The sequence below is a fragment of the Balaenoptera physalus genome, assembly GCF_965194825.1.
Source record: "Balaenoptera physalus genome assembly, chromosome: 21".
Taxonomy (NCBI): Eukaryota; Metazoa; Chordata; class Mammalia; order Artiodactyla; family Balaenopteridae; genus Balaenoptera; species Balaenoptera physalus.
Window position 1 is genome coordinate 42,493,293 of NC_138902.1, and position 26,227 is coordinate 42,519,519.

At 35.4% G+C, this 26,227-nt stretch overlaps 1 protein-coding gene and 1 long non-coding RNA gene across 7 annotated transcripts in view; one reads left to right on the plus strand and one right to left on the minus strand.

The window, feature by feature from the left end:
• Window positions 1–784: 784 nt before the first annotated feature.
• Window positions 785–4,943, minus strand: LOC309651771. Its single transcript, XR_014258380.1, has 2 exons — window positions 3,796–4,943; window positions 785–3,489 (listed from the first exon to the last, which is right to left on the minus strand). It is a non-coding gene; the product is annotated as an uncharacterized lncRNA (long non-coding RNA).
• A 574-nt stretch (window positions 4,944–5,517) lies between these two features.
• Window positions 5,518–26,227, plus strand: part of TENM3 (teneurin transmembrane protein 3) — a 2,405,282-nt gene continuing 2,384,572 nt past the window's right edge. For 3 of the 6 annotated variants that reach the window (XM_082444071.1, XM_082444072.1, XM_082444074.1), the window contains exon 1: window positions 5,520–6,675. The gene's annotated coding sequence lies outside the window, so the exon portion shown is untranslated. Of the gene's footprint in view, window positions 6,676–26,227 lie in introns of all 6 variants that reach the window. The other 3 variants (XM_082444070.1, XM_082444075.1, XM_082444073.1) reach the window with 2 other exon arrangements.

Below are 26,227 nucleotides of genomic sequence, written 5' to 3' on the forward strand. Positions count from 1 at the left end.
TTTTTTAATGTGAAAATAATGTATATAGTATGAAATTATTTAAAATTTTCAGAATTCAATCCACACCAGGCTATCCAGGTTTTTCCCATATAGAGACACACTATATGCCATTAAGTTGGTTTACTTTGAAAGAAAAAAATCTGATATCCTACAAATATTTCTTGTCCAAAATATGCATTTATATGATGTAGATTAATGCAGTGCTAATTAGAGATTCAGTTATTTATTTATTTTAACATGAATGATATAGGATTAGATAGAATTATCTTATGTAAATATTGATTTAAACCGCTCAGTGTATAAGCATTTTGAGGTGTGTAAATTTTGTTTTAAATCTTCCTTAACATTTACTCTTGCAAAATCAGGAGGTTTTTTAAATTTTATATATATATATATATATATATATATATATTCCCTCATGTTTATGGAAACCTCAAAAATGTAGGATATATTTGAACTGTATTTTTCTGAGAGTCACATAAATATTTCCTTTTTATTTCCCATGTATATTGTATAATGATTTAACTTAGACATTCAGCATTTTAGCATGTTGACATTCATATCCTTATTGTTTACTTTCATGTGGACATGATACTTCAGAGGATTCAGTTCTTATCAAGTTTATTCAGTATATTTTCTAATTATTTAAAATTGTATCAGATATCTGTACATTCTATTTTTAAAAAATTGAAGTCTTGCCTGTAATGTGTTGTATTATCATGACAGTCCGTACTCAGTTGGTTAAAACAGCTTCTCATTTTCTGTTATAAATAGTTTCATCACAAAATAACATAATTTGATGGAAAGAATATGGGATTAACATTATCATGAAAGTTGTTTGACTGTTTACTAGCAGGTGCATGATTTGAGAAAATCACTCAATATTTCTTAGCTTCATTTTCCTAACATGTAATATGAAGATGATAGTGATATTCCTTATCTCATATATGAATGAAAAATTGATATACAATGTTGACCTGACATATATTGAGCAATTAGTAAGTGTTGGTTACTAGTCTTTTGTATTATTGTCGTGCAAATTTGTGTGTTCAGTTTTAGCCAAATATCTGGTGGCTCCTGTTTTGGATTTCAGTGTGTGACAGCAAGGCAGACACTTTGCAAGGTAACAATGACTTCCCCTGAGGAGTGTGGGATGCTAAGGGGAAATGGACAGTACTATCCTCTGCATATTGAGTCCCAAATTGGAAGTCAGAATGCACTGTTCATTTCTGACAATTATCTGTGTTTTTAGTGGTGGCTTGGTTCCCAGACGTGTTTACCAAAATATAATAAAGCCAAAATGTAGATGCCTTAGTTGAATATTCTAGGGATTTAAATGCCATTGAGAACATTGTTACAGCAGATGATATATTACACCCAGAATCAAGCAGACAGCTTGCAAATATGTCCTGGAAATCTGACCTCTTTCTTACATGTGACTTTCTTGTACTGTACTATAAAGCCTTCTAATTTTAAAATTCTCTGATAAAAAAAAAAAAACTTTCTTTTCCCCACAAATTACAGATTTCTTAATGTCTGAATACTAACTGTAGAAAATTTAACATAGAAAAATATCACTGGGGCATATTAAGACATACTTATCCATATGGGTCCATAAAGAAAAGAAACGATGAAATTAAATAACAACTAAGAAGTAATATTAACTGTTGGCCGATCAAGTCAAGTCCTTTTTAAATAATTTGTTTGAATGAGTCAGATGGGGAAGGACCGGCAATACAGGCCTGATGACAACAGCTAATCTCTTCAATTAACTGTCTTGATGATGATTTGTGCAAAAACCTTGGTTGAGTAACAGCTGCAGAAAGCATCAAAGAATACATGAGAGAGTTTTGAGGTTAGATGTTTGGTTTGTAAATGATGTCATTCAGAGTTTACTGTGTTTTTGTCTTTGTGTTTTTTTTTGTTTTGGTCATAGAAACAAATCTTCTAAATATGTCATATATGTGAAGTTTACATACTAGCAAGAGCCTTATTCTTTCTCAGAACATGGAATTTTAAGAGCCCTTTTGGTTGTGGGTGGCCTAGGAATTCAGGAGGCACTTGGGTTCTACTGCCAGCCATTCCTGTGAGGCAGCAAGATGTTGTCCACTAAGAACAGAAGAGGATGCTGAGGATGGGAGTCTTTGCTAAGAGCAAAATAGACCTGACTTCCATTGACTGTTGAGTGAGAATGAGAGGAGGCGTGAATGGGATAGGAATGTTGAGTGAGAGAATCCCTGTCTCCCTCCCCACCACCCTTTTGATGTTTGGTTCCAAGCTTATAACTCTGTATTCTCCAGCAGGTTGTTGTCTTGACTAGAAAAATGACGTCAGATGTTCAAAAAAGCTAGTACAGTGATTTTTACCTGAAGTGTCTCTGTTGGGCCAAATGGGAGTAAATGTTGCTACCAGTATCCTACCCCAGGCTTACAGAACAATCAGTAATTACTTCCAAGTAGGCCTGAAATGTCAGGATGAAAAATTGTTTCAAAATTTGTCAGGGGTTGATTTGTAATCTGCCAAATTTTGGTTAATGGTATCCTGTTTCTAACAACCTTCGTGAACGTTTCTGATAGCACTGTCACTGGTTTCCAGTGATCCTGACAATGAATCCTTGAGCAGATTCAACTTAAATTTCAGCAGATTCACCCACCTCGAATTTATAAATTTGCCAGTTAACAGAGAATACCAAACTTAATGAGAACTGACACATAAGACCCTGATATCTAACACCTCAGTCACCAAGCAAGAAGAATTGCACAAAGTTCATTAAACCTAGTAAGGGAGAGACTGGTGGTCATCAGTACTAGATCAAATGCAGGAATCTTCATTCATTCACTGATTCAGCACATATTTCTTGAGTGACTCTATGACTTAAAGGGGTTGACTGCATGATACTGATTGCATAGAGGAGAAAAACAAAACAAGGAGAGGATAGGCTCAATGAACAAAACAAATAACATTTTTGAGGGGATGTTTGAATTAAAGACATTCAATGGTGATTATATACACTTGCACACACACAATATTTCAGTCATGAATGGTCCCATTCAGCAATTTAAAAAGGAATATCATCATATGTATACAGAGAAACCTCACACCTACAACATGAGCAAGAGTAGGTAAGTCACTTGAGTGAATAGGAGGTGAAAAATATCTATCTTAAATGATGCAAGGTGTTATAAGAAAGAGTTCTGACAATTCATCGTCTCATAGTGTTGAAGCAAAATATTATCTCTAAAATGTGAGAGCATAATAAAGAAATTCAAGTTTCAAAAAGAGATTATAATGCAACAGAAGGAGATGAAGATCAAGCAGTCAGACTCTAGGGGAAAATACTGAAAGACTAAAGAAATGTGCAAAACTATTCTAAAATGAAATCAAAATTACAGAAATTGATTTTTTCAGTTGCAATAATTGCCTAGGACATGATGAAATATTTTTGAAATATTTATCAAAAAATAAAGTAGGATAAACAAATATAGAGGGCTTCCCTGGTGGCACAGTGGTTGAGAATCTGCCTGCCAATGCAGGGGACACGGGTTCGAGCCCTGGTCTGGGAAGATCCCACATGCCGCGGAGCAACTAGGCCCGTGAGCCACAACTACTGAGCCTGCGCGTCTGGAGCCTGTGCTCCGCAACAGGAGAGGCCGCGATAGTGAGAGGCCCGCGCACCGCGATGAAGAGTGGCCCCAGCTTGCTGCAACTAGAGAAAGCCCTAGCACAGAAATGAAGAACCAACATAGCAATCAATCAATCAATACATCTTTAAAAAAAAAAACCATAAATATAGACGTTACTAGAAAGGATATGAGAGATTTAAAGAAAAGTAACAGAGAACTAATGCATACATTATAGGAGTTCATAGAAAAGTGAACAAACAGATAAAAAGGAAACTTGAAGTTATAATTGAAAATACTTCTGAATGAAATTCTTGAATCTGCGATCAATTCTTTACCTTGAAAATTTTATGTAGAATTATTATCATTGTATAAAATTATCCTTTGAAATTCCTGAATAGCAAGGATTAACAATTACACAACCAGGAAGGAAAAAAAAAAGTCATGTACCAGAGACAAAGGAGGCATTACAAATCAGACTGGACATACTAACCAATCAGAAAGGAAGTGGGTTACCAACAGTAAAAGAATGAAATTAGAACACTCCCTAACACCATACACAAAAATAAACTCAAAATGGATTAAAGACCTAAATGTAAGGCCAGACACTATAAAACTCTTCGAGGAAAACATAGGCAGAACACTCTTTGGCATAAATCGCAGCAAGATCTTTTGTAACCCACCTCCTAGGGTAATGCAAATAAAAACAAAAATAAACAAATGGGACCTAATGAAACTTAAAAGCTTTGGCACAACAAAGGAAACCATAAACAAGACGGAAAGACAACGCTCAGAATGGGAGAAAACATTTGCAAATGAAGCAACAAAGGATTAATCTCCAAAATATACAAGCAGCTCATGCAGCTCCATATCAAAAAAAACAAACATTTTTTTGATGTCTCATCAAAAAATGTGTGGAAGACGTAAGTAGACATTTCTCCAAAGAAGACATACAGATTGCCAACAAACACATGAAAAGATGTTCAGCATCACTAATTATTAGAGAAATGCAAATCAAAACTACAGTGAGGTATTATCACCTCACACTGGTCAGAATGGCCATCATCAAAAAATCTACAAACAATAAATGCTGGAGAGGATGTGGAGAAAAGGGAACCCTCTTGCACTGTTGGTGGGAATGTAAATTGATACAGCCACTATGGAGAACAGTATGGAGGTCCTTAAAAAACTAAAAATAGGACTACCGTATGACCCAGCAATCCCACTACAGGGCATATACCCTGAGAAAACCATAATTCAAAAAGACACATGCACCCCAATGTTCATTGCAGCTCTATTTACAATAGCCAGGTCATGGAAGCAACCTAAGTGTCCATAGACAGAGGAATGGATAAAGAAGATGTGGCACATATATACAATGGAATATTAACTATAAAAAGGAACGAAATGGGTCATTTGTAGAGACATGGATGGACCTAGAGACTCATACAGAGTGAAATAAGTCAGAAAGAGAAAAACAAACACCATATATTAATGTGCATATGTGGAATCTAGAAAGACGGTATAGATCTTATTTGCAAAGCAGAAATAGAGACACAGACTTGGAGAACAAATGTATGGACACCAAGGGGGAAACGGCCTGGGGGCGGGTGGTGGGAGGAACTGGGAGACTGGGATTGACACATACACACTATTGATACTATGTATAAAATAGATAACAAATGAGAACCTACTGGAAAAAAAAAAGAGAGCAAAGGAAAAAAGGCAAAAAGGCTCAGAACATTAACATGATACATTGCCTCATTGTCATTGCCAAGAGGATTAGTAAACCAGTTTGAACATGAAAAAAAAAAGCTACTGTTGACTGACATTAGTAATTACATTCAGAGGTAGGGTTTTTTTTGTGTTTTTTTTGTAGCCGCAGGTCTTTTATCAAGTTATTTATTCTTTAAGCTGCCTCCCCTCACAGTGAGTGAGATTGCAAGGGTCACATTGGGTGACTTCTGCTATTATTCTCTGTTACAATCTTGAGGGTTCACATACAGTGACTCCACGAAGTTCTAACTTCGGGAGGTGCGGGTGAGAGCGTTAATGCATTTGTACTTAAAATAGCTTTTTTTGTTTGTTTAATGAAAGCCACAGTATCTTGAAACATTGTAGTTTTTATTACTAGATACTAAGTTTATTCCTGTTAAAACAGCTTAAAACAGATCAGTAGCCTTAAGGAGCCTTTCCATTGGAAGTCCTTTCCATTAAAGTTGTTTGATTTGATTTCAATTGATAGCTACGCTGTAGGCAACCTCCCTTGAACAAACAAGGGCCATCCCTCTCCCGTTGCAGATTGTAGAGCACTGAATCTGAGGATATCCCTAGATGTTTTTTCTCCAGAGTCAGCTCATTGTAAAAATGTGGTACTTTATTTGTATAACTTCCTTTTACAAATCTCTCACAATATTTGAATACATATTTTTGTTAAACATAATGTGGATATGTGTACCTTAATGGGATATAAAAGGACAAAATTGACTTCCCTGTGCCTGCTTCAATACTAAAAGCTAGTTCATTAATTCACCAAAATATTCTAGGTCAGTTTTATAATCATTTAACTGTTAAAACAAAAAAAAAGATTACATTTTGTACCTTTCTTAGTATCCTAAATACACTTCTTTTTTATAGAAATACAATATATGTAATTAAGATCACTCACTGTGTGCCGATTCATTTCTTATTGGGAAGTAAAAGAAGTAATATTGAGCATGACTTAATGTACTTTTTAATATAAGTTTGATGGGCCTGATGATTTTTGCATCATATATAAATTATATTTTTAAAATTCTTCATGATATATTCATTCAGTATTCAGAAACATTATGTTCAAGAAAATATTCTAGCGTTTTTCTTATTGTTTTATAAAGTACATTGAAATTATGCCATTGTACTTAGTAGTAACATAGTTTAAATTTTTTATTTTTCAGACTTGAATGCAGCGATCATCTAAATTAGAGAAAGGAGATAAAAATAACCTCTGGATATTCCTCTCGTGTGATATTTATTCTGGATGAAGTATTAAGATCTCTACTAGAGGTGTATCACTGTAAGTATTTTCTAATGAAATTAGAATGTTAATTTTTTTGGCCTTGATGGTGTCAAATGGAGTACACTTTAACAGAATTTAAGAGTAACATATGTAGTCTAAGAGCAGTAATGGGTGGAATGCTATGAACTCCTGAAACACCACTGACAAGATCATAGTAACTTGGAAAGAAAAAGATCATCCTGGCTATAGAAGAACTTAATTACAGAATAAATATTTGGTGAAAACAAAAGTAAAGTGAGGGACAATGTGATGATTTTTTACTATATCATGGTGATCTTTGCCAGAACACATTTAGTAATGTGATAATTTTCTGATGAGAAAGTAAAATATTCATAAAACTGTGCTGGGAAGAATGATAATCTTACCATGATTAATCAATATGTTATGTGATACAGGTTAGAAAAATACAGAATGAGAAACTTTTATAAGGCCGACTGCTTAAATTTTGGTGATTTGTGTAAACCTATTGAACTATCAGTGATGATAGCACCAAGTTCAATTATTAGAATGCTTAATCTGCACCTAATTAAGTTATCAAAAGCCCTTTGCTCACGGCATCTGCAGTTTAGTCATATAAAACTATTGTATTCATAAAGAATAAAACAAACAGACAAAAAACCTTGTAAAAACCTTGTAAATTGACCTGAGGGCTTGATTTGGTCATGTAACCAAAGAAATACATTTTCCACATAATGTTTCACAGCACCCTGCTGTAATTCACGGGTAAGTGCTATTATGATTGGTAAAGAGGTGGAAATGTTAGCCATTTCGCTGGTGGAATAAAGGTGGCAGGTTATATCTCTTAGGTGGCAATGTCTTTGATGGTCCTGCAAATTACACAACAAAACATAACCTCTGGGAGGAATTCAGGAAGATTGCATTTAATAGTAAAACTTCCAGACAACTAGGGTTTCTTTGGGTTTTGAAATCATATGTAGCAATCTCAGATGGTACTCAGAGCTCACCACCAGCAGGACCTTCTGACCGGTCAGGCCCATGCACTACAGATGGCTACATATTTTGAACGCCTGCCACCCAGGTTACAGTCAAGTACGTCTTGACTGTAACACCATTCAAGTTTTGAATTGTGTTATTAACCAGAAAATTTATTCAGATAATGAAAGATTTTTTTTAATATCCTATGACATCTAACATTTTTTTCCCCAAAACTGAACATAGAGTTTGGGCAAGTCCTTGTGAATGAAACAGTTTATATTTCATTAGTTTTTTTCAGAATTACAGAGGTAATCTATCATAAAATGTGGTGATAACTTAGATTTTCAACTTCAAAATATGAAAATTTTATCTGTAGTGTTATTTTACCCACATCCAAGACTTGGGGCAGCTGGACTAATTCATATTTTAAATGGGTAAGTAGAGGTTTTAGAGTCAGTGTAAGACTTGTTTTATTTAGCTGAGTCTTATAATTTTTATTCTCTCATTATCTCATAAATGTATTCACAATATGACTGAATAATGAGATTGATTTAAAGATAAATTACCACTAGAGACAAAATCAAACTTATTAAATGTGTGACTTATCCTACTAAAGAAGGAACTTAAAGACAGTCATTTTTAATGTCTTCCATAATATAATTTCTCTAAGTTAGAATCATAGACAAATTTTCATGAAAGTAAATATTCCTATGAAATACCGAGACTAGCTTGAACGAAGGCAAATTATTTTTAATTTATATTGTTGATGACTTGTGACTGAAAGAAATTTGTGAGTTGCTTTAAAACTATTAATCTTCCTTGAAAATGGCTCAGACCATTTATCAGAACCATGTTGTTAAATACAGATTTGCAGAAATAATGTCATTTGAGAATAAGTGATATTTGAAGCCATACGGTTTATTTAACACACTTAAATTGCTTAACACAATATTCAATCTATAAAATTTCCTTTGATCTAGTCACTTTATTATGTTTTGTGTCAATGTTTTTTAATAACCTTGATTATAGGATGAATATATAGAAGTTCATTTATACCAAGAAGACAAACTTGTGAAAGAAATTCTTTTTATTAAGCAAAATGCATTAAGCCCTCTAGTGGTATTAATACGTAAAATATTTCATTGTGATGTTTGCTTAATGAAAGCAGTTGTTTTTGTTTGTTTGTTTGTTTGTTTCTTCCTTAAGCACAGGTATTTAACATTCTCTGAGCAATAGCTTTTTGCAAATTCCTATTTGCTCTGTTTGGCAGATAATTTGTGCTATACTTTAGGTGTTTTTTCTAAAAAATAAAGTCTTTACCTTAGGATAAAATGTTTAAATGCGTAGACTTAACATTGGAGAAGTGAACAGCCTACTAGGTGATAAATCACACTTTTTGATGAATCAGTTACTTTCATCCTTGAGTCTAATGTTAAAAGATATTTGTACTGTTCCATATGCATGGTGTTAATAATAATAAGAATTTTAAAGAGAAAAACTACATTATTTATGAATTTAAGATTTCCATTTAAATAAACAACACAGTGAGGGATAAATAATAGTTAACTCTTTCATTCTTACTGAGATCTTTCATACCTTTTAAGGTCTAAAGGAAATGGTCTTATTAATACTTAGGGATGATTCCATTGATTTTTCTCTTATTTACTTATTTTTTAGATTTGGGTGTTATTATAGAAGATCTGCACTTAGAAAGGAGCTTTAGTTGGTACCTCTACAAAGTGTGTTTCAATTATTAAGGAGCAAGTTTTAACTTCATGCCGGCAGTATTTGTATTTCTTTCTTAAAGAAAATGTGCAGTATTAACACTTGACACATAGCCAGAGAAAACTGAGGAAAATCGAGGGGTAGAACTGGAAAAGTCTAAGATGCAAAGATGAGTCTCAGAGATGACCTGTGTTCAGAGGTGAATTCCTTGATTTCCTGTCTTCTATTGCAACTTTATTTTAGACTCTGGAATGAGGCTGACAGAGTAACCGCTAAATGTCATGTGGTAGCAAGTGCTGTAGGAGATTTTTGGAGACCTTCATCGCTTCTCAGCTTCATTCAGTGCCCTCTGCTGTAAGATGAGAACAATCACGGTCCTGCCTCACTGCAGTCGTAGCCGCACTTCCGAGGCTGGAGACCATTTTTCTCTGGAAATGTGTGCTCCTCACTGAAGAATTCATGCAGTTGGTGAACCTGTGGTTGGTCTCCGTTTATCTCTGTTTGTGCCACCCTCATTCTTAGAAGTCTCCAATTAAAACTGCTTTAAAACAAAATGCTAAAGCCTATTGGCCAACAGATCTACTCTTTCACTCTGTTAACTCTAAACAACTTTAAGCCTGTGGTGATTGAGGGATAGGATATACACTCTTTAAATCTTTAGCCTTCACTCTGAAATAAGTTCATCTAGAAACTTGAAGAAGTTGATGTTTCATGCTTGCATGACCGAAACACATATATTTACATTTCTGGTCTCAGGTTATCCTATTTTTTTTTTCTCCAGCCACTTGGGTTTGGAGTATCAACACCATGTATGACTTACTGACACAGACACTAACTCCAAAAAGGGAACCAAGAAACAGGATGTTCTGGAACTTGTGTGTTTCCGGACTCAACCCTATACAATACGTAGCACTATGGAAGTTAGATTTTCAAATGAAGAGTCAACATAGCCTTGTCTCTTCCCCTAAGTTCTTCTTCGGGTCTGCCATATGTTCATGAATAAATTGTATTATGAGGTCTCTAAGATGTCTTCTCATCTAAGAGTATCCTGATTCTAAATGATGGAACCACTCAAAAGATTATATCTTCTTATAAAGTGGGACTAGCAAAATACTGTTTTCCAGGGTGTTTTCCCTTTGCGATCTCCTTCCCTCATCCATCTCTTCCTTAGTTGTTGAGGGCTGAGCTGGAGAGAGTAGAACTGCCAGGTGTCCGAGTTGTCAATTAAGACAATAACCCAGAATGAAAGTAATAGTCAAGCCTTTAATCACTTGCTGCGATCATATAAGCAAGAAACTACTTCGGAGAAAGCGCCACCTCTGCCAAAGACCCCAGTCAGGGGTGGGCAGGAGGCTTTCGCCTTTGAGGCCTGCCAGGTAAAGCCTATGATCAGGCCTGAAAAATCACACATAGGGTTTTGGTCTGAAGTGAAATTCCTCATTGGTTATCATCTTACTCGCTAATTTTATTTAAATGTGGCCTCTGAACTCAGCTTGAGTTTAAATTAGGGAGTAAGATCCAATAAAATTGGTCTTTTGCTTAGAATAGTGTGTCTCGAGAGCCTCATTCAATCAATTTCGATGTATAGAGGCCCTGGCTGTGAGCTTGGTGTGCGACGCTAGTGACAGTAAGATAAATCCCCATCCTCAAGGAACGCGGCCCACTGCGGAGTCCAGAGAGAAACATGCTTATCTATAAACAGTGTTGTAACAGTACTGCGGCATGCTGCATACCCGCCAGGCTTGCTCACAACGCTCTGCTTTACCCTCGCCGCTGCTCTGTTCCTTCTGTGCTGTGGCCGTCTTCTATTTTGTGGATGGGAGAACAGTGATCGCATAAGGTAGAGAGAGGTTAGGTGACCTGTCTGCCGGTGAGTGGTAAAGCTGGGCTCAGAGGCCGTGTACTTCAGCCACTGCATTTCACTTCTATTTGAAAATACCTGAAGGCCAGAGATAGGCATACTTTGTTACGGGAGGAGTGAAGATAGGCACTGGGTTTCTGTGGGAGGTGGGTGAGGAAGGACAGCTCGAGCAGCAAGCAAGATAACAGGCTGAGAACTCAGACGAGGGTCGGATGGAGACAAGGAGAAGAATGTGTGGGGGCGGCAGGATGAGGTGGTCTCCACACGCTGTTTTACACTGGGTGTGAGTGAGCTAGAGCTCGAGAGAGGAGAAACAGGAAGGTGCCCCCCGCAGCGTTTCATTTTCATTTGATGCGTGACGCCTTACACTGAGGAAATAATATAAGGGGAGGTGTATGAAAACAGATACGTTCTGCTTTGGGCATCTTGAGGATGTGCCCGAAGTGCCAGGTAGAGGTAGTTTGCAGACAGTTAAGTCTGTGAATCACCAATTGGAAGAGAAATGGGGCCCCGGCAAGCGTGGAAATCCAATAAGAGAGCAGAGAAAAGGGAACTCCGAAGTGAGGCATCGAAGGGAAGGTTGGAGCAGGACAGGAAGAAGCAGTAAAGTCAGTTTCAAGGGAGTTTTAAAGAGAAAGAAGGGACGATGATGAGCCCACTGCGAATTAAGATGGAAGGTGAACGTCCCTGGGAACGGATCCCTGATAGGCCACAGGTTGCGCTGCTTAGCGAGCGCAGGGTGTGTAGAGCCGAGAGGCCCACGCCATGTGGCGCTAGATTGGTGATGGAGGAGAAGCCGACTTGGGAAATGAAGGAGATCATGGAATTAAGGGAGGCTTCCTTATTGTTTGTTGACCGTTGGGTTAGTAGCTGGATGCTTTTTTTTTTTTTTCTCTTTTTAATGAGAGTGATATGAAGCTTAGAGAGTACCAGAAAAGAGAGAAGTTGAAAATGCATGGAAAAGGGAATAAAATTGAAAGCACAGTTCCCGCAATGATCTCAGGTTGAGATGCAGGCCGGCCTTGGCTTCCCCCGTGGCTTTGACTTTGGCAATGGCATTTAATCTCTCAAAGCTTCTGTCTCCTCCTCATTAAAATGTGGATAAAAATAATACTGACCTAAGAGGGTTATTGTGAAGGTTAGATGTTATAATGTATGGAAAAATGATTTACAGTGAGAACTCATAAGGTTTGCTATTACTGTTGGCCTCATAGATGAAGAGATCTGTAGGTGAGCATGTCATCTGAGACTAGAATGAAGGGGCAATGATAGGTGTTTCTTGAGGCAAATTTGAAATATGATACTCAGGGAGATAATACCATATTGTTTTGGTGACTTTAGCAGTTATCCCTTTTTTAAGAAAATAAAAAACAAAACTAAAAGTACAAATCAAGACCCCATTTGTTCTAAAATTGTAAACCTCTGGCCAGTTCCGAGATGTTTGGAAATAAGACCTCTTTTGTCCTAAAACTGTATACATCTGTTTGGGAATGCTTTTATATATACATTGTGAGGTACATCTTGTTTTTTGTAGGTGATCTGGCAATGTTATACTCCTCAAATGTAAAGGGTAATGAATGTTCCTTCTTTAGCACAGGAATTAACAAATTAATATTGCCCTTTAAGTGATGATAGAAAACCTGACGAAAACAGTTCTGACATAAAGAGTAGGAAAACCATCAAGCTCCCTTCCACGTAGTTACTAAGGAACTTATAAAACCTTCTTGCAAATGATGGTAAATTCATTTAAATATTTTTTCGAATCCTTTCTATTTAAGAATACTTGAAGAATTGCGTTTGTTTTCTTTCAACGTTGGTTATTTTCTCTGTGGGTGAGTCACATGTTTAGATATAACCAAAAGTAATTTATCATGAGCGTGAAAGTGACTAATCAAGCTAGGGAATAAGAAAGTAATATTAAAGTAATAGAACTAATTTGCTTGTATGTGTTTTATAAATGGACATTATCTTACAGAGTGCGTGTGTGTATACTGTATGTCTTTTATTAGGATTTCTATGTGCAATCCTATCACTTGTTCTACCTGAGAACGGTTCTGTGCTTTCTTTCATTTAACTTGAACCGCTGCTTTTCTCATGACTCTGGGTTAATTTAGCCTAGTTTTCTGTTCTTCCAGAAACTGAAAGCTACAAATAATCTCAGATGTGTTGAATCGAAGCTAAACTTAAGAGAGGCTAATATCAAATCTAAGGATGCCAGTTCCTAAATTTTGTTCTGTTTCTGTCTGCCTACTCATGCTGATTTATGAGCTCTTCTGAGAGTCAGGATTCATCTTTATTCTTAATTGTATATAGTGTTCATTCTGATATGATTTACCCTACACTCAAAGGCTTCCTATTTTTGCAAAAGCTGGCAGCGTATGAATAATTTATACTTCTTTGGCACTCTTGCCTGTTTGGGGCACAACCAGTTTCTTTTGGGAAATGATTTTTAATTAATAAATAGAACACTTTTCATCACCTTCAATGGTGTAACTTTTAAGAGACTAGGAAACAAGGCTAGTGACACCTTGGAACTGCCATCCCAAGAGGAGCCTAGGAGTTAACAAGCAGTGAAAGAATCAGCAACTTCTCCCTCTTTCCAAGCTTCTGTTCCCATTTCAATTTACTTCTGGATTTTTTCTTTCTTTACTACCTTCTTTGTTTCTTGATAGAGTTCTCTCTGGTATCAAGGTTCTTCGTATCCATTTACAAAAGGGAAAAATGAATATTAGGCTAATAACTTTAACTACAATTTAAGAAACCTTATCAAACTTATGATGCCATTGAAATTGGTTGTCCAGTTTTGGGGGAAAAAAGGATCAATTTTAATTTGCTACTTTTTCGTGTCAGCACAGTTTTACAAGGAAGCTTTAAATATGCACATAAACCTCAGTGGTACTAAAACATAGTAAGTCAAATTCTGATCATTTCTTTTGTAGGAATGCATGATCTTAACTCATGAGTCACTGTTAAATATAAGTGTAACGTGGAGGAAAAATGAAGATACATTATGAGTAATTTTTTTGCCAATTTGTATAATTTTTCAGTTAAGCAGTCATAAATCAAGGAATATTGTGTTTTTTGAGGCTCATTAAAGAGACATTATACATCAGAATAGTGAAGTCGTCAGCATAATGAAATGATGAATGCCTGTAACTATCTGTATGTAAATGATGTGAAACAGATTCAGGGTGTTACAAAGGAGAATAACAATCTCCCTGACAGTTCCCCTTCGGTGCTGTTGCTAGATGCTGGTGACAGATGTTAAATGCAGACCTCTTCAACGACAAGCACTTATTAGCACTCAGTGGAAAGTGACAATATACAATAAGACAAATAGCAGATAATATTTTAAATAAATTTGTTCAGCAAGGTGTGTTAGTGCATTTTAAGAGCCTTGTTTATTGACAAAGGCCACATCCTAAATTGAAGAAAACATGCTAGAAAAGAAAATGGTTATTTTGAAAACTAGTATGTAAAAATGTAATATATATATTGTAATGCTGGCCCATGTCCTTAAGTTATGTAGAGACTTTTCCATAAAGTAAATAATAGGTCAGACTTAATTTAGCTTTATATATCCTAACAATGAAACATATTTATCTCACCTGTACATTTAGCAGATGGATTCCTACACACACAAAGTTTTACATAGTGAGATTTGTAGTACGCGTACCACTTTGTCCACCATCATACCTAGCGTGGTTGGTGAGTTCTCTTCTAATCTTCGTATTTATTAAAGTCATCTCCTTTTTGTTTGAGGCTGCACAGTCCATCTGTTGGTGAGCCAGCACCTGAAATGTTCAGTCCTACGTTTCTGGTGCTTTATGTCACTTCCCAAAGGGCAGCAGGCTATAGATCTAGTAATTTTCTGGAGGTTCTCATTTATCTGTGCATTTCACAACACCTGATTGATACAGGTGCCAAGTACACGAATGATTACTACATGAAGAAGGAAGAGAGGGAGAGAAGGAAGAAGAGAGGAGAGGAGTAATGGAAGGAGAGAAGGAAGGTTTTTTACTCCAATGTGAGTCACTGACGACTCTGTGTCCTTGGCCAATTGACGTATATCTCTCTGCATATATTGCCTCTTATTTTATTTCATTCAGCTTTTGTGATGCATACTTGACAAATAAAATTATAAGATATTCAGAGTATAAAATATGATGGTTTGATATGCATATACATGTATACATTGTGAAAGGATTTGAGTTAATTGATTAACACATCTGTCACCTCACATATTTACCTTTTTTTTTTTGTGAGACTATTTAAGTTCTGCCTCTTATTTGAAATAAGGGTGGTGATTGAGGTTCTGCCTAGGCCGCAGAGTTTGGAGAGGACCACAAGAGAGAGTGTGGAATCGCAGTTAGGTGGATGATATTACACATTATATCAGTACCTATGAAACATCAGTATGATTTTACAACACAGTGTCAACCTCAGCACCTTGGGAACAGAGAGAACACATTGGATTGTGTAACTGAATGTATGTAGACAAAGGTATGTTAATAAAAATACTCATATTCTGTGTGCTTTGGGGACAGGGGTTCACTTTTTAATTTTTTATTTAAGTAGAGTTGATTTACAATGTTGTGTTAATTTATGCTGTACAACAAAGTGATTCAGTTATACATATATATAATTTATATATAATTTTTCATATTATTTTTCCGTTGTGGTTGATCACAGGATACTGAATATAATTCCCTGTGCTAGACAGTAGGACCTTGTTGTTTATCCATCCTGTATATAATAGTTTGCATCTGCTAATTCCAAACTCACAATCCTTCGCTGCTCCATCCCTCCTCCCCCTTGGCAACCACAAGTCTGTTCTCTATGTCTGTGAGTCCGTTTCTGTTTCCTAGATATGTTCATGTGTGTCGTATTTTAGATTACACATATAAGTGATATCATATGGTATTTGTTTTTCTCTTTCTGACTGACTTAATCTCTAAGTCCATCCATGTTGCTGCAAATGACATTATTTCATTCTTTTCATGGCTGAGTAGTATTCCATTGTGTGTGTGTGTGTGTGTGTGTGTGTGTGTGTGTGTGTGTACCACATCTTCTTTATCCATTTATCTGTCAATAGACACTTAGGTTGTTTCCATGTCTTGGCTGTTGTGAATAGTGCTGCTGTGAATACAAGGGTGCATGTATCTTTTTGAATTACAGTTTTGTCTGCATATATGGCCAGGAATGGGATTGCTGGATCATATGGCAACTCTATTTTTAGTTTTTTGAGGAACCTCCATACTGTTCTCCATAGTGGCTGCACCAACTTACATTCCCACCAGCAGTGTCGGAGGGTTTCCTTTTCTCCACACCTCCTCCAGCATTTGTTATTTGCGGACTTTTCAACAATTGCCATTCTGACTGGTGTGAGGTGGAGGTTTATTATTTTTGATGAAGTTTTTATATTTATTATTTTATATTTATTATTTTTGATGAATACCTGTGCCACAGTACTTTGACACTTTGTAAGGTGTACATGAGTTGCTAGCAAGCTTAATGGTATAATTTCCCCAAAATGCCAGTCAGTGTAGTGATATCTTTTCTTTATCCTGATGCGTACATCATAGAGTTAAACATAACATTTGATTAAAGAGATATTCTTAAAAAATTATGAGCTATTTTAGTTCTTTTTGCCTGAGGAATACAACAAATTATGAACATCTGAATTTTTTGTTAATAATTAAATGTTTATAGTTCGTTGTGATGTGAAAAGTCCATGAGAACATAATTGTCCAAGTTTTCAATAGTCTCAATATTAAGAGCAATAACTTTTAAATTGTTAATGGCACTTTGAATATGTTAGTGCAATAATGTGTTGTAGCAATTCCTTGAATATATTTTTATGTTAAAAAAAAGATTTGAAAATATCTAGTCACAACTTAAAAGACCATGCGTAAGCTATAACTAAACTGAAATTGAAATATTTTAAAGAAAATATACATATTATTTTTCTTTTGCATATTCATCACCTACCATATTTTCTGATCATTTTGCAAGTTTACTCACTTACTGAAAGAAATACCCTTATGATTTTATGTTATAATCCTTCAAGTTAATCCATACACAAACAAACACGCACACACACAATCTGAGAGCATTTGTTACATAAAATAACAATTTTATAATATGATCTACATTTCCCCATAACTAAATAAATATATTTTGGTAACTGTTGTGATATCCTGTTCCATAATTGACTGTCTGTTTTGCCTTAGAGGGAAGAAAGAAGCAATTGAGTATTCTGGAAAGGACACCATTATAGATGTTGAAAAGAGGCCTGGAGAGAAAAATCATAAAAATTTATTTCAAACTAACACTTTTTTAGAGGAAAGGAAGCCAGGGTTCTTATCATGGAAATTATTATTTTTGAACATGTTACTTTATATCTACTGAGAAAGGGCCACCATTAGAGTATTGGAAAGTGTCACATAGATCAGTCTTGATATTTTACAGTCAAAAACCTTGTAAACTTACTGCCACACGTAAGGAATGAAATCTACTTATATTAAATTCTGTTTCCTCCTAGTTACTTTTAAGAGTCTTAAGTAAAAATATGACAGAGAGAGCAAACTGACCAGTTCACTAACCGGTTATATACATAATAGTTATATATATATAAATATATGTATAATGTGATATATATTATATATAATATGTGTATAATATAATCACATTTTTGCTTAATATAAATTATTATATTTATAATTATAGTTATATTATTATAATTACATTTATGTATTTTTCTAGTGATAACATTTATATAATTTTTATATTAAAAAAATCACTATTAAATCTATTACCTCATTGATCAACAACATAGTTTGAATCCTTGTCTTTTAATTCCAAGTCTGTTGCTCTTTTTACCCTATCATAGGGCTTCTTGATAAATCTCTTAAATTTAAATCCAGGAAATACACACTGCCATCCTTAGTGCACTTTGCCAAACCTAAATTATAGTATATGGAACAAGACTTATTTAACTGGGTGTTTTGTCACATATCACATTTATTCACTTTCTGTTTTAAAGGTAGTTTAGAGACAGATGAATAGTCAAGGGGATTGATTGAGTTCAGAATAACATTTCCACCATTCTACTGCACAGAGTAATGACTCCAAAAAACATTTCTCAAAACCAAAAGACATCCTATCTTATTACATAATTCTTCTTCCTTCAGTTACGTAACATTCGTAAACATCGCCAGGCTATCCTTTACTGCCAATTGAAATAAGTGACTTAGGCATTGTTTAAATTATAAATATTCCAGTTAATTTTAAACTGTGTGTGTATGTGTATATATGTTATCTGATAGATATATGTATGTATATAAATTTCTAGTAAACGTCAGCTTTATTTATCAGAATCTAGCCATCTCAGTCAGATTACGGGGCCCTGAGCTAGGAACCTGCAGAAGACATTCATAAATAGCACTAGGATTATCTAGGAAGCCGAGAGCCTTGGAGCCATTGTGAGTATTAGTACGAGGAATCAATTAATTGCTTGTGGCATTTAGAGTCCCAGAATGTTATAAATGGTAATGACCTTAGACATTATCCAATCTTAGGATGGCAATAGTTGAAAAATCAATGCTGCCTTAGACTGATTGGAACCTGCTGCCTGGACCACTGTGTAAGAATATATGAAGCATGTCATAATCCGTTAGCCTTACCTACCACAGGTGAGCCATGGAGACTGGTAGCATAGTTGCTGAGACTCAGAGAGTTGGTTTTACATCACGTGCCCAAAGTTGCACAGATGGTTAGCTCTGAATCCATGGCTATAAACAGGGCATCTGACTCATAATCCAGTGCTGTTTGCTCTGCTCTATTGATAAAGTAGAAGCATGTCCGGTAGACTTTCTCAGAGTAAAGCCACAGAGGCATTCAGAAGACTTCACTGAGAGCGTGAAGAGCCATGCAGGGCGTGCTGGCTGCTCTGAATCGATGTCCTTGTGGGTTAAACCTACTGACATATATATATGGCTATCAAGGCACAATTTACTCTAGGTTTTTCCGAAGCACTTTAGGTACTTTCTTTTATTAATTATACTTACCATATTTCATGTTCCGTCTTTTCTTAGAATTCCTAAGCAGGTGATGCCTATTCTTCTATAAGCTAAATAATTGGATTTCTGTAAATTAAATATACTAAAATATTAGTGTTCTCTAACTATATTCAAGGAAAAACCCTTCACGTGAAACATAAAAACTAGATTAAAATGTGAACATTTTTCATTCCAATGTGTAGCATTTATCTAATAAAAATGTTGACATTACATCTAAAAATTGATTAACTTCTGATAGAGGCTGAAACAGTTTGGCAAAATACAGACCATTACCAATGCTGCCTTTTGTTCCATACCCCCGACCCTTTTATAAAATCTTGTCTAGCTGATTAATAAAACAGAGCACTTCAGCTTTGGTGAAATACACTTATTCAATTTCACTGAAGATTATAGGTTTCAAATAATAAAATTGGATTTTATCGAGGATTGAAGTGTGTAAATAGAACATTTGATTGAATTTAATAAAATGGTATCCTGCTGATAGAGGCAAGTCATTTCCTCTAGTTTTAACTTGATTACAAAGACAAGAAGTTTTATGAGCTATTTTGAATGGAAAATTTCTGTCTAGAGAGAAAGGCTATATTGAGACTAAGAAAAGTAAGTAGTGCCATTTAATATTTTAGGTAAAATAGTTGTGAATGTATGATTAGTTTCAAAATTTAATAGAACTATTTTCTAATCTGTATTTGTAGCTATTTACTTGATCACTAGAGTTAAACATGTGTGTAAGTCCAGTAGATAAATTTATTTCTCTAGCTTTTGGTGACCATTCCTCATCGGATAATGCAAGTCTGTCTGTAATCAAATACAGAGATAGCAGACCACTAGTCCTTTTGTCACAAAATGAATCACTACATAGTAACCAATGTTACTCAGATTTTTGGTTTTCTTTAGCCAATTCTAAAGTTCCATAAAGAGAAACACAGAGCAAATTTTTTTTGCTACTTTCTGACGAGATATATGTGAAATCTGGGAATGATTTACAATAACTTTGAGGAAACCAAAACACCATACCAAATGTTAAGGCATATTGAAAAAAATCACATTTATTTGTGAGAAACACTGTATTATTGTAATATCAAAAATTAATTTTGCCGTTAAAGTTTTAATTTCTTTCTCAAATGTATTATATTTCAATATAATAAAATAAGTGTTATTTTACCCAAATCTAGTTTTTTCTTAATCAATATTTTAATTATTTTATTGAACTAAAGAGACAGCTGAAAATGCCTTTTTTTTTTAACCATTTAATCATAGAACTTTTAAAAGATGGTTAAGTTAGTTTCAAGGAGAATATTTGTAAGCTAGAAGATAGGCTAGATTTATCATCAGGCATCATTATAAATGTAGGATGAGTATTAAGAAATGCCAGAATTGCAGACATTATTTTCACTGGATTGATAATAAACAGTTTCAGAGCAAGATGGATTTTAATGTGCCCTAAAAGAGTACTTTGGATTGATTTAGAGTATTATTTTTAAGCAGTCGATTCAAAGTATCTGCTATTTCTATTCAATTATTTAGCGGTGCTTTCAAAGAAATAAAAAGGTGAAGAGTTGATGAAAGGTCATTACCTTAAAGGAAAGAATATACCTCTTTCTGTTGATAATGGTTGTGTTTTGTTTTTAATGCTTCAGAGAAAGTTACATTATACAGGGAAAGAGAAGGGTCACTAGAGAGAATTGGCTGAGAAGACAAAAATAAGAGTAATGGGGCAGATACAGACCCTAGGTGTACAGGAGAGTCAGTTTAGAAACAACAAAAAAAAGAGGCAACAGCAAAAAATACATAAGTGCTGTATGGGAAAAGGCCTTTGGTTCAGACCCTTTGCTGTCACACTGGGAGCTGTTTGAGTGTAAAGATTAGAATGCCTATTTGAAAACAGAAAAATGTGTAACGTGTGAAGGATGATAATTTGATGCTAGAATTTAGAGGAGAAGAAGGAAGAACTATAATCAGAGCAAAAGTAGTTACATCTTAAAAAGGTTCAAGCTATAGAAGACCATTCATCAGACAAATCAGATAAATTAGTTTGAAATGTGTTCTAAAAAAATTTCCAGATGCATTTTTAATAGGTGTAAATTTTGTGGTTTGAGAGGAGACACAAAGCAAGAAGGATGAGAAAGCATTTGAAAACACTTCATATAAAAGATGCACAGAAATAGACGGGTTAAGTATAGAAATAAGATTATCATTTAGGATAGGAGTCTAGAAAAGGTAAGATAAGTGAATCAGTGTTTAAATAGAAACATGTATGGAAATGGTAGATAAGAGTATTATACAATATGCAGCAGGACTGTTCACTTTGAAAGAGAGCTCTAACAGAAATTTGGGTGACATTTATTAATTTCAAAATACATAGGAAAGAAAATCACAAAAAGTATCTATGTTATTCATTGAACGCCTGATATGTCCCTCGTTTCATCTTTAACTAGCTCTCCAGTAGTTTTGCATGGTTGTCAAGTCATATATGTGGTCCCTTTAACTTCCAGGCTGTAGTCTTGTTTGATTATTAGAAAAAACTACGGTATCAAAAATATGACTCATATTGGAGGTTGTCAGGATTCATAAGATCAGCACACCATTCCATAGCCTCATTTCAGCTCTGAAAATTAGTTGAAGTAAACAACTATTTTGCATATCAGAATAATTTTAACACAGGCAGTCCTCATGCCATGCCTAGTACGAGTATCACTCTTCTTCAGTGTGAAAATGAAATCACCATTTCTAGTGAACATCTAGTGAACACCATTTCTAGTATAACATCCATATTACCAGGTAAAATATTGGTATTAAACTCAGAATTGACCTGTGGATCTCATTACCTGTAGGAAGATTAAAATCTTCACTGAATGATAAAGGCAGAAAACAGAAGCTGAATAATGAAAATACAATAAATCAGTTTCAAAAATAAATGAGGGGCTTCCTTGGTGACACAGTGGTTAAGAATCCGCCTGCCAATGCAGGAGACACGGGTTCGAGCCCTGGTCCGGGAGGATCCCGCATGCCGCGGAGCAACTAAGCCCGTGCGCCACAACTACTGAGCCTGCGCTCTAGAGCCCGTGAGCCACAACTACTGAGCCCACATGCCACAACTACTGAAGTCTTTGCGCCTAGAGCCTGTGCTCTGCAACAAGAGAAGCCACCGCAGTGAGAAGCCGGCGTACCGCAATGAAGAGTAGCCCCTGCTCGCCGCAACTAGAGAAAGCCCACGTGCAGTAATGAAGACCCAACACAGCCAAAAATAAAAATAAATAAAGAAGAAAAAAAGAAACCCAAAGCAATCATCCTAACAGGTCTTATTTTCATCCTCATTATTGAGTTTTATAAATAAGAATCTCAAAAAGTCTTCACCCTCCTCTAATACAAACATTGTTGGTTATTATTTGTCTCCAAGGAAATTCTGTGTAGGTAGCAAAGGGCCTGTCTTCTCCGTTAACATTTGTTCCAAAGTCAAACAAATGGAAAGCAACCACCTTTTTTACTTGTTTTTTTCAGCTTATATTCAATGTCTGCACATAAGGTACCAAATTAAAAGGGATTCCAATATTCTCTTCTTCTCTGAGCACTGTAGGAAAATAATTTTGAAAAATATGAAGCATATACTATGTATATAGTAGTAATTAGTAGTAAATATAAATTTTAGAGTCTAAGATATTTATGAAAAAGAGGAAGATTAATAAATCAAGTTGTGAAAGGATGTTTTGGAATTTAAATGTTTCTAGGTTTACAAACTTTCCAAAACCTAAAATAGCATTTAAGATAATGATTAATGTTATCAAATTGAAATTTATCAATAAAATAAGGCTATAATTATCTTCTGAAATGTATCCATTCCTATGTGAAGTTCCTATAATGTCAAAAATACATATGTCTATTTTTAGAATAATGACTAATGAAGCCACAAAAGCAGTAAACAGTTCAAATTACAGACTTTGATCTGGAAATATCACTGCAGGTCATACAGTATATTTTGTATATGTTACAGGTTAGGAAATTGAGTGGTATGGTGATTCTAAGTGACTGGTACAACTTTTGTTGTCACAAAACAGAATTATTCTCATTCCCAGTTTAGACATATACCTCTGTGTAACTATCTCTTTTAATGACTTAATCTCAAGATATTTATTAGCGACAAGACTCTATTTCAACTTAGGCCATTATTTTTGTACATTACTGTCATTACTGTCATTACAGTCAACTCCACATTTCATTTAACTGAAGTCAAAATGTATCGTGTCACAATTTTAGTTAATCAAAATGACATAATAGAACACATGACAAAGGTTACAATAAGTGTTGTTTAACAAGGCTTTCAAGAGTCATCTGTTACTTTGTATGAATTATATTTACAGAATGACACAAATTTAAAAGGGCTTAAGATGTACGTTTGAATATAATAGTTATAGCCTACCTTCTGTGGCAGTACTGAGGAAGGAATATGAGCTGTCAAAATTCTGAGAAGTAGAATGAAATACTGTAACTCAGAGAGAAGGGAAAAAGGGATTGAGTAGGCAGACTGTAGAAGCATCAAAGAAACTGAAGAATATCAGTCTCCATATATTTCTACACCATAGAGTTTCTCTTCCAGAAACAGTGCCAGGCTGAGAGTGGAGACCACCACGGGCTGAATGTTGTGATTCCTGTTCTAGACAGAGCAGGAGAGAGAGCAGGAGCCAGGTTTCCTGGAAAGACTACGTTCAACAGCAGACCTCACTCCCATCCCCTTACCTTCATGCTTTCTGGCTGCAGAAATTGTAAAGTTCAGGTGGCTTTTTAGCTGAAACTAAAGCTAAAGTTGATGGCGAAGGCAATCAAGAAAGGCAAAATGGCAAGCAGGGTTTACTCTATCAGAGCAAATAGAAAATCTAAGCAAAGCTGCCATGTTAGTCAGAAAACTAGCCAGAGCCAAACCCAAATTCACAACCTAGAGGAAAATCTTGAGCAAATTACAGGGAAGGCTAAGCAAAGAAATCTAGCAATTCATGCATCAGGAGAAAAGGCCATAAATATGAAAGAATAATAAAAGAAGACTAACAAGTGGAATAGTAAACGTTTTCAGAGATAAAACAGGATTTTTTTCCTGAAATAAATGAAAAACTGTATCTTCAGCTCTGATGGGCGTATAGAATACTAGAAACTGGAATGAAGACATAAGGATGAGAACAAAGGTTGAAAAATGGACCAAAAAAAAAAAAAAATAGTATGGGTTGACATTTGCAGGAAAGGAAAATGGGCAAGAGAGGAACGAGATTTCTGACCAGTTGCTTTAAGGACTCTGGTGAGACAGTTTAGTTTAGGATTGTTTGGACATATAAACTGTGTGACATTCAAGGAATCTTTCCTTGGCATCTCTTTGTAGAACAACAAAAACCACTTTATTGTATTTTGATGTTTTATTTGGGTGGTGTAAAGGCACTCCTATTGACTGGGCAACATGCTGAGTGAGATCAAAACCTGCTTCGGGTGTACTTAGTAGCACCGTGGGGTTTCCACTAGGATTTGGGATGTAACATGCACTTCAGATTAAGTTGGTATATAGAAACGATCCTTGAGTATACTTTTACAGTGCCCGCTATTGGATGATTGCCATGAGAGGGAACAGAGAGCTACCGAGAACAAGCCACGATGAGTCTTGGGATGGAGAAGGAAATTGCGGAAACTGCAATGATATTAAAATCATTATCTTTGTGCTAATGCGCAGGGTAGGACTCTGTTTCAAATGGAGAATAAATAGAGGAAATATTTCATTACTTAAACACTTGAAAAACTTTCATGACGGCACATGCTATAAATCATTATTTTTTAAAGTCAACCTTCACACTTAGTGTTTTAACAGACTGGACCAGTGTAAGGCATTTACTCCACTCAACAAGCTGATACCAGAACCCCGAGAAGTGGGTTACCATTATGGCACAAGAGATCAAGCCGGATATAGAACCTTAGATAAAGACTCAATGCTGGGAAAGAAAAATGTAATGAACATTTTTCCAGGGACATAAGACTGAGTTATCATTGACATGGGCCACAGGTATGTGGCAAAAGGCTGAAACATGCTGGAGATTGAGTCTGATCAATCCAGAATTCCACAATTTTTGATCAAAGTGATAAAGACTCCTGTTTTCCTTGCAGACTGCCTGAATGTTCCAGAGTGCAGAGTTGCTTAGAATTTTCTGCTCAGTTTATTGACTTCTTCATCACTTATCAGATCACTTATGGCAAAAGGATGTACCCATGGAGTCATGGGGGTCATGGGCCTTCCATGTAAGTGGGAACCCTGTTTTCCATAGAATGGAAGTCACTGAGTTAGGCAGAGAGACCAAAAATAATTCACTGTATCCTCATTGTTCACTAGAGTGTCAAAAGTTATTTTTCATCCCTGGTATTAACTTGGAAAGAGGTAGAGTCCTGTAGAACCATGAAAGTATCAACTCCCATTACCCAGCTGTGTTGCAGTGATCACCTCAGCATCCATACCTTGGGCAGATTTTACTTTGGAGTAATTTCTTCGTGGCATTACTAAATGTAACTGTGAGCCCATTTTATTATTTATGGAGGCATTTTAGTCTATGATTATATACTAAAAATAACTGGGTAGTCTTTTATTAATATACTAATAATGTCTTAAATGGTGTGTAAGAAACCACATCAGTCTTGCACATGGCTGTATCCTCCACGGTAATGCAGCACATGGCATATACAGTTAGTATTTTATAAGTGTTTGTTGAATAAATTAATGAATTAAGTGGTGTTTCTTGTATGACCACAATAAAAAAATATGAGAACATGGATTAAAAATTCCATGTAACTTTTAAGTTAAATTTTATAACTCAGCATACTCATAAATTAGGACTTTGCATTTTAAATGTAAATGAAAAATGTTAAACTGTTATATACAGTATGTCTTTTAATTACGCCTGGCCATTTTCTTTCCAGTAGAGTTGTC